Source organism: Elephas maximus, chromosome 12 (assembly GCF_024166365.1).
Source record: "Elephas maximus indicus isolate mEleMax1 chromosome 12, mEleMax1 primary haplotype, whole genome shotgun sequence".
In the NCBI taxonomy this organism is placed as follows: Eukaryota; Metazoa; Chordata; class Mammalia; order Proboscidea; family Elephantidae; genus Elephas; species Elephas maximus.
This window is the reverse complement of record NC_064830.1, coordinates 99963817-99972991: the sequence shown is the minus strand read 5'-3', so window position 1 is coordinate 99972991 and position 9175 is coordinate 99963817.

Genomic DNA, 9175 nt, shown 5'->3' with positions numbered 1-9175 from the left:
CTCCTGTTCTCTCGCCCCTGCCTTTCCCCACCCCATCCCTGTCCCTTCCCTGTCCCCTACCCTGCCTGTCCCCCACCTTTCTCCCTTCCCTTTCCCCCCTCTTTCTCTCCTTTCGCCCCTACAAGCCGCGCCGGCTGGCAGGTGCGGGGGGCGGGATTAAGGTTGAGGTCGCGATTCTGACACTTCAGGGCGGGACAGGGCGGGGTGTGGTGACCCCGGCCACCCCGAACACCCCACACCTCCCCTCCTCTTCTCTTCTCCCCTCCCTCCTTCCCCTAGGCGCGGGGAGGTGGGGCGGGGACGAGGTGGGGCGGGGACCCGGCAATCCCCGATCCCCCAGCGAGATGCGAAGCGTGGTGGCCAGAGGGACCTCCTGGTGACCCCACCCGACGCCCCCGACCCCTCAGCCTTAGTGACCAGGCCTCCGCCCCCACCCAGAGTCCGCGGCCGGTGCCGGCTGGCGAACAGTCGGAGTAGGAGCGACAGAATCTAAGTTTTGAGGGATGGGTAGGAGAGCTCCTGGCCAGAGCACGGATTCCTGCCAGGCCTGAGGGCTGCGGTGCCCCCCGCATCGCTCCCTCGCTAGGGCCCCATCCCTGCCCAGCTCACCGCAGCTCTGGGTGACAAGGTCGCTGCCCATTACTGAGCCTCAATTTTCTCACAGGCAAGTGGGAGTTAGAACTCTCCCTGCAGCATGTAGAGCCAGGGGCGCGCACTTCTCTCTGAGCCTCAGCTTACCCATCTGTAAAATGGCCCTAAGAGGGACAGTGCTGAGCCTCAGGGGAGGTCTCAGGAAGCGCCCACACAGGTCCCGGCACGGGAAGTGAACCAAGGATGGGGACGGTGTTACCTGGGTTGGGGTGACCCAGCCTCAAGGGGAGATCCGAGACCAGATGGGAAGCTTTTTGCTGACCTCCCTCACTTTCCATCAAGACTCAGGTCAGCTGTCATCATCCCTGGGAGGCCTGCAGAGATGCTTCTGCCTATAGCTGAGGCCAGCACTCCACCAGGACTTCCCTGTCTCTTCCAAAAGACTGGAAGCCCACTCAGTGCAGGGGGCTTTATTTCCCTCTGGACCCTTCAGCAACCAAATACAGGTTTGAAGGGTGGACTGAATTTGGTGCTGAGTAAGGGTGTGTTGAGTGAAATGTAACTGTGCTGGGGAGGGTCCTGGGTGAACAGTGTCCCCCCACCCTTCATCTGGGTGCTGTCTAGGACAGGGAAGATGGCCAGTTGTTTTAACTAACTACATCTTTTTTTTTTAATTATTGTGATAAAATATATATAATTTGCCACTTTCACCATTTTTAAGTATACAATTCGTTGACATTAATTACACTCATCATGTTGTACAACCATCACCATGATCCATTTCCAAATGGTTTTCATCACCCCAAATAGAAACTCAATGCTTCTTAAGCAATAACTCCCCCATTTTCTGATCCCTCAAACTCCTGGAAACCATTAATCAGCTTTAGATTCTAGGCATTTGCCTATTCTAGATATTTCCTATAAGTGGGACCATATAATATTTGCCCTTTTGTGACAGGTTTATTTTGCTCAGCGTAATGTTTTCAAGGTTCATCCACGTTGTAGCATGTATCAAAACTTCATTCCTTTCTTTGGTCAAATAATATTACCTAGTATGGGTTGACCACATTCTGCTTATCCATTCATCTGTTGATGGACACTTGAGTTATTCTGACTTAGGTTTTAAAAATTTTGCTCTTGCTGGGTTGCTAGGGGGAATGAAAATTGGAACAACCCTTCCAGAAACTAAAAAAACATGTTTACCCTTTGATATGGAAAATCTAGCCCAAGGAAATACTTCTAAGTACAGAAAAGGCTTTCTACACAAAGATGTTCATCATAAAAGCCAAACATCGCAAATAGCCCAGTTGCCCCAAAAGAATGGATAAGTGGTATTCCTCACAGTGGGGAACAGATGACATGATTGTTACATCTGAAAAACTCAAGAAAATCAGCAGAATAATGTCTAACCCTGCAGAGAAATTTTATGTCACCACTGCAATATATGGTTGTAGAGTACTTATAACATGGAAAACTGCTTGTGTGAAAATATTAAGTAACACAAAAGCAAGAAATGGGAAGAAATGCAAAAGATACTTTGCACTCCATGTAAAAATATTGAAAAACCTAGGTAAAATGATCTGGGAAAACATAAATGAACAGAAAAGCTGCCATCAGAAGAGAAAGAAATCTAAATAAAACAACCACTAGACAGGAAAATGACAAATTTGTTAAAGAACTACCATCTCCCTCTCCCAACACTGCACCTACCCAAAGAAGAGAGAATGACAAGGGAATTTAAGATATTGTTGTGGATTGAATTGTGTCCCTCCAAAATGTGCGTCAGCTTGGCTAGGCCATGATTCCCAGTATTGTGTGATTGACCACCATTTCATGATCTGACATGATTATCCTATGTGTTGTAAATTCTAACCTCCATGATGTTAATGAAGCAGGATTAGAGGCAGTTGTGTTAATGAGGCAGGACACAATCTACAGAATTAGGTAGTATCTTAAGTCAATCTCTTTTGAGGCATGAAAGAGAGAAGCGAGCAGAGAGGAGGGGGTCCTCATGCCACCAAGAAAGAAGCTTGAGGAGCAGTGCACGTCCTTTGGACCTGGGGTCCCAGAGCTGAGAAGTTCCTAGACCAAAGGAAGATGGATGACAAGGACCTTCCCCCAGAGCCGAAAGAGAGAGAAAGCCTTTCCCTGGAGCTGATACCCTGAATTTGGACTTCTAGCCTCCTAGACTGAGAGAGAATAAATTTCTGTTTGTTAAAGCCATCCACTTGTGATATTTCTGTTATAGCAGCACTAGATGACTAAGAGAGATATCCAGAGCAAAAAAGAAAGAAAACAAAATCTTCCTAAACCTGATAAAGATTACACTTGGCCTCACCCATGAGTATTAGGATCAAATCCTAAAATAAAATATCAGCAAACAGAATTTAGGAGCAGTGAGAATCCTCTATACTAAGTCAAGTTATGCTCCAAAGGAAAGGATAGTCTCCTATGAAGAATGCTATGAACATAATTCATCATATTAATAGATCACAGGAAAAATCCTCTGATCATCTACATAGTGTTAAAGAGGCATTTGAAAAAATACAACATAAAACTTTCATAAAATAGGAATCAGTAGATAGTCTCTCCATGTGTAGCAAGTCAGAAGACAAGTTTCCATTAAACTCAAGAACGAGACTTGAATATTTATTCTCACCTTTGTTATTTAATCCCGGAAGAGCCCCTGCTGACATAGTTAGATAAGAAAAGAAAAAAAAAAGACTGTATACAAATTGGAAAAGAGAGCTTAAATTGTTGTTATTTGTAGATGACAAGATTCTATAGCTACAAGATTCAAGTGACCCAAATGAAAAACTTATAATGGATTTCAAAAGCCTTCCTACACAGACACAATTAGCAAATGTAATTAAAAAAAAAAAAAAAGATTGATTTACAGTGCCAAGAAAATAGATACAATTTTCTACAAAATCCTAATTAGAGATGTTCAACATCTATATGAACAAAAAATGTAAAGGGACAATTTAGTAGTATTTTTTACAATAGCCAAAAAGTGGAAACAACAGATGAATAGATAAAGTGTGGTCTATTCATACAATGGAATATTACTCAACCTTAAAGAGAAATGAAGATCTGATACATGCTATGAGGTGGCTGAACCTTGAAGACATTATGTTGCTTGAAGTAAAACAGACACAGAAGGACAGATAGTGTATAATCTCACTTATAGGGAATAGGCACATATATAGAGGACCAGAGGTGATTTGTGGTAGCGAGGGGCGGGTGAGGGGGGAAACAACGAGGTGTTCCTTAAGAGGTGCTGAGTTTCTGTTATGGGTGATGGAAATGGACGGATGGTGGTGATGGGAGAACAACATGGTGGAAGTAATTAACGTCACTGCGTTGTACACATAAAACAGTTGGAATGGCATTATGAAAAACATCATGAAGGGCAGGAAGGAAGACTGGAAAAAATGGGAACATCCACCCTGTTCTTGGAGAGAGAGATTAAAAATGTGACCAAGATTTCATTTCTCCCTACATCAGTCTATTTATTCAACATCATCCCAGTAAAAATACCAGCAAGATAGCCTTCTTTTGGAACTAGACAAACTGATTCTGGAGTGCATATGGAAAAACAAATTTGCAAGAGCCAGGAAGAGATGGAAAGAAAAAGAGTAATAAGGAGAGAGAATTTGCTATGTGCAAAGTATATAATAAAACTCCTATAATTGGGCCAACAAGGGAACAGAAAGGAATCTCCAGAAGTCAACCTTAATGCATGTGTTGATGAAGGCAGATTTTCATATTACAGGGGGACAATGGAGTATTCTGTAAATGGCATTTGCACAGTTGGGTGACAATCTAAAAAAAAAAATGGGTCCCTACCTTGTATGCCCCCCAAAAAATTCCAGACCAATTGTTCCGTTCTGATAATCTTGTAGTGAGGTCTTTCTAAGCAAGATACAAAACTCAGAAGCCACAAGGAAATGACTATTTCATTAAAAATGTAAAATCAGTGCAGGGTAAAAACCATTATTTGCATCAAATGACAGGTAGTAGGCTTACTTCCTTAATATATAAACAGTGCCTACAAATAAAGAAAAAGACCACAACCCGATGGAAAAGATGGGTAAAGTACGTGAGCTGACAATTTACAAAAAAGGAAACATAATGGCTTCAACATATGAAAAACCGCTCAAATTTATACCTAGTAAGAGAAGAACAAACTAAAGCTAAATTGTTGTTAGGTGTAGTCGAGTTTGTTTCGATTCATAGTGACCTTGTGCACAACAGATGAAACACTGCCCGGTCCTGCGCCATCTTCACAATTGTTGCTATGCTTGAGCTCATTGATGCAGTCACTGTGTCAATCTACCTCGCTGAGGGTCTTCCTCTTTTTAGATGACCCTCCACTTTACTTTTTTTTTTTTTCTACTTTACCAAGCATGATGCCCTTCTTCAGGGACTGATCTCTCCTGATCACATGTCCAAAGTATGTGAGACAAAGTCTCCCCATCCTTGCTTCTAAGGATCATTCTGGTTGTACTGTTTCCAAGAGAGATTCTTTCGTTCTTTTGGCAATCCATGGTATATTCAACATTCTTCGCCAACATCACAATTCAAAGGTGTCAATTCTTTTCTTTGGTCTTCCTTATTCATTGTCCAGCTTTCGCATGCATATGATGCGATTGAAAACACCATGGCTTGGGTCAGGCGCACCTTAGTCTTCAAGGTGACATCTTTGCTTTTCAACACTTTAAAGAGGTTTTTTGCAGCTGATTTGCCCAGTGCAATGTGCCTTTTGATTTCTTGACTGCTGCTTCCATGAGTGTTGATTGTGGATTCAAGTGAAAAGAAACCCTAGACAATCTCAATCTTTTCTCTATCATGATGTTGCTCATTGGTCCAGTTGTGAGGATTTTTGTTTTCTTTATGTGGAGGTGTAATCCGTACTGAAGGCCGTGGACTTTGATCTTCATCAGTAAGTGCTTCAAGGCCTCTTCACTTTCAGCAAGCAAGGGTGTGTCATCTGCATAATGCAGGTTGTTAATGAGTCTTCCTCCAATCCTGATGCCCTGTTCTTCTTCGTATAGTCCAGCTTCTCAGATTGTTTCTCAGCATAAAGATCGAATAAATATGGTGAAAGGATATAACTGTGACACACACCTTTCCTGACTTTAAACCTTGCAGTATTCCCTTGTCCTATTCAAACAACTGCCTCTTGATCCATGTACAGGTTCCTTATGAGCACAATTAAGTGTTCTGGAATTCCCATTCTCTGCAATGTTACCCATAATTTGTTATGATCTACACAGTCTAATGCCTTCGCATAGTCAATAAAACACAGGTAAACATCCTTCTGGTATTCTTTGCTTTAAGCCAGGATCCATCTGACATCAGCAATGATATCCCTGTTTCCACGTCGTCTTCTAAATCCGGCTTGAATTTCTGGCAGTTCTCTGTCCATATACTGCTGCAGCCATTTTGAATAATCTTCAGCAAAATTTTGCTTGCATGTGATATTAATGGTATTGTTTGATAATTTCCACATTCGGTTGGATCACCTTTCTTGGGAATAGGCACAAATATAGATCTCTTCCAGTCAGTTGGCCAGGTAGCTGTCTTCCAAATTTCTTGGCATAGACGAGTGAGCAATTCCAGCACTGGAAGCTACATTGAGAGACCATCTTTCTCTCGGCATATTGGCAAAGATTAAAATGTTTGAAGTCAGTGTTGGCACAGTGAGGGCAAGCAGGCCTGCCCATGCATTACAGTGGAAGTGTAAATTTATACAACTTCTATGTAAAGAAATTTGACACACCAATCAAAATTTAAAATGCTTTCAAATTCTCATGGAATCCAGACTGTTTGGAGCCATGGAGGCTGGATGAATCCCTGAAACTATTACCCTAAAATAATCTTTAAACCTTAAGCCAAAAATATCCCCCGAAGTCTTCTTAAAACCAAACAATAGTAAACTAAAACTAGTAAAGAATATCTTCCTTGAGCATTATGCTCTTTCAGGATTTATCCATATGGGATCAAATTGACAATAGCAACTCAAAAGATAGGAGCCTTAGGGGAAAGTGAGTTAATGTTCATGGGGAAGAAACAACGAAGAAAAGGAGGGTGAAAATGGTTGCATGACTCAAAGAATGTAATCAATGTTACTGAATTGTACATGTAGACATTGAATTGGTGTATGTTTTTGCTGTCTATATTCTCAACAACAAAATAAAATAAATTATTTAAAAAAATTAAAATGCACAAATCCTTCGTCCCATTAGTTCTATTTCTAAGCATTTGTACATTATACTTGCATAGCTGTTCAAAACTGGGACAGTTGTAACAGCAAAAGATTGGGTATAGTAGTTTCTGTTTGGGATAATAAAAGATCTGGGCATGTGAAAATTGTTGAAATATCAAATATACAAACATACATATATATATATACACTTTTATATGTGTATGTGTGGGTATATGTACAGGAGCCCTGGTGGTACAATAGTTAAGCGCTTGGCTGCAAACCAAAGGGTCTGTGATTTGAACCCACCAGTGGTTTCGCGGGACAAAAGACAGGGTGATCTCTTCCCATAAGGATTACAGCCAAGAAAATTCTATGGGGGCAGCTCTATTCTGTTATATAGAGTTGTTATGAGTCAGAATCGACTTGACGGCATACAACAACATATATGTACACACACATATACATATTGCATATATATGTGTATATATACACAGACACATATGTATACGTACACATATTGCGTCACAGGAATCCCTGGAGCAAATGGTTAAGTGCTGGGTTACTAACTGAAAGATTGGTGGTTTGAACCCACCCAGAGGTACCTCACAAGTAAGACCTGCCAATCTGCTCCTGAAGCGTCACAGCCTTGAAAACTCTATGGGGAAGTTTTACTCTGCACACATGGGGTCGCCATGAGTTGGAATTGACTCGTTGGCAACTACACAACAGCATCTACGTATTTATCTATCCCCCCCAAAAAAACCTGCTGCCATCGAGTCGATTCCAACTCATAGCAACCCTATCTACACCATAATTAAAAAGAAAGAAAGAAAGATCTAGAAATAGTGGAGATGGTTATACAACATTGTGAAGGCACTTAATGCCATGGAATTGTACACTTAAAAATGGTTAAAAGGTACAACTATTGTTCTCTATTCATCAGGAGCAGAAGAGAAAGAAGGAAACCAAAGTCTCAGAGAAGAAACAAGTCTACAGGGCTAATAGCCTACACGAGCCATGGCCTCATTGACCCTGAGGCCAGAAAAACTAGATGGTGCCCAGCTATCACTACTGACCTTTCTGATCAAGGCCACAAGAGATGGACCCTGACAGGATGGGAGAAAAATGCAGAATAGAACTCAAATTCTTAAAAAGACCAGGCTTTCTGGACCATTTGAGACTAGAGGACTCCCTGAGACTACTGCCTTGAGATACTCTTTAAACCTTGAATGGAAACTATCCCCTGAGGTCGCCTTTTAGCAAAATAACAGATTGGTGGACAAAATAAAGGATATTACCTATGAGTACAGTGCTTCATTTAAAAAATATATATGAGATCAAAAGGTCAACAATTGCTCTAAAGCAAAGGTGAGACAATAAAGGGGCAGGGAAACTAGAGTACTAGAAATGGAACAACCAAGACACAAATAAAGAGAGGAGTGATACATTGTGAAAAATGTAACTAATGTCACTGAACAATTTATGTAGAAATTGTCAAATGGGAACCTAATTTGCTGTATAAACTTTCACCAAAAACACAATAAAATATTGTTTTTAAAAATGGTTAAAAGGGGCAGATTTTATATTATGTATATTTAACCACAATAAAAAATTTTTTTTAAATCAATAGATTAGAGGATCTACTCTTTTGATCAGACACTGGGGAGGGCTTTAGAGAAATGCATCTTGAGTATCAGTTAATTAATGCAAAACATTAAAGTCTACTCTGTTTCAAATTATAAGCACTAATACACCAAGGCTGTGTGACCCTCCCTGTGCCTCATCTGCAAAAGGGCTAAAGAGTGCCAGCTTATAGGACTTCTGTCAGGAGTAAAAAGATAACTCACTGCGCCCTCAGTGAATATTAAGGACAAAGCCAAAGCCTGCTGCTAGCACTTTGCAGACATGCTTCCACTGGCATCTCCCAACTATGTGGGACTACTACTGTCATCCTGCATTTTGCACATGAGCAACCTGAAGCCCAGCAAGGCCCCTGGCTGCAATGTCAAATCCGGGTGTTGAATCTGGGTCTTGAGGCTCCAAGTCTTGTGTGTTTGCTGTGAGGTGCAGATGCCTCTTTGGGGGTGGAATGCAGACTAGGGGGAGGGTTCTCAGAGAGGTCCCAGGAGGGCTAGGCTCAGGGCCATTCCTGCTGTCACTGCCAGTGACATCCATTCGCCCAAGCAGCCCTCTTTGCTGACAGAAGCAAAGGCTCTGGTAATCGATGTTTGTCTTCCCTCCCCTGTTAGCAACTCTCCCTTGGAGAACAGCCATTTGTCAGGATGAAAAATGGATCCAATTAAGGGCTCATGGAATGAGCAGGTGACAGGCTGAGGCAGGGACCTAGGGAGGGGACAGTAGCCCACCAGTGTT